The following is a 332-nucleotide window of genomic DNA, read 5'->3' on the forward strand; positions in this document are numbered from 1 at the left end:
CACCCTGCAGTGCACATGCACTGGCTGTGATCCGACCCGGGTGGGGCACCAGGCTCCCTTGGTGTTCCCAGCGGCAGAGCCCCAGGCCAGGCCCCGGGAGCAGGGTCCAGGCTGGGCCCCCAGGAACAGGGAGCCAGGGCGGGGCCCCGGGAGCAGGGAGCCAGGGCGGGAAGCAGGGTGCCAGGCCGGGGTCCCGGGAGGAGGGAGCCGTGGGCGGGGCCCTGGGAGCAGGGAGCCAGGGCGGGAAGCAGGGTGCCGTGGGCGGGGCCCCGGGAGCAGGGTGCTGTGGGCGGGGCCCCGGGAGCAGGGAGCCGTGGGCGGGGCCCCGGGAG

General features: G+C 78.0%; 1 protein-coding gene across 1 annotated transcript in view; it reads right to left on the minus strand.

The window, feature by feature from the left end:
- Positions 1 to 332, minus strand: part of NPR2 (natriuretic peptide receptor 2) — a 26,102-nt gene that overhangs the window by 12,789 nt on the left and 12,981 nt on the right. The gene's annotated exons all lie outside the window — the stretch shown is intronic.

This window comes from Terrapene carolina, unplaced genomic scaffold, assembly GCF_002925995.2.
Source record: "Terrapene carolina triunguis isolate 2854851 unplaced genomic scaffold, T_m_triunguis-2.0 Scaffold408, whole genome shotgun sequence".
NCBI lineage: Eukaryota > Metazoa > Chordata > Testudines > Emydidae > Terrapene > Terrapene triunguis.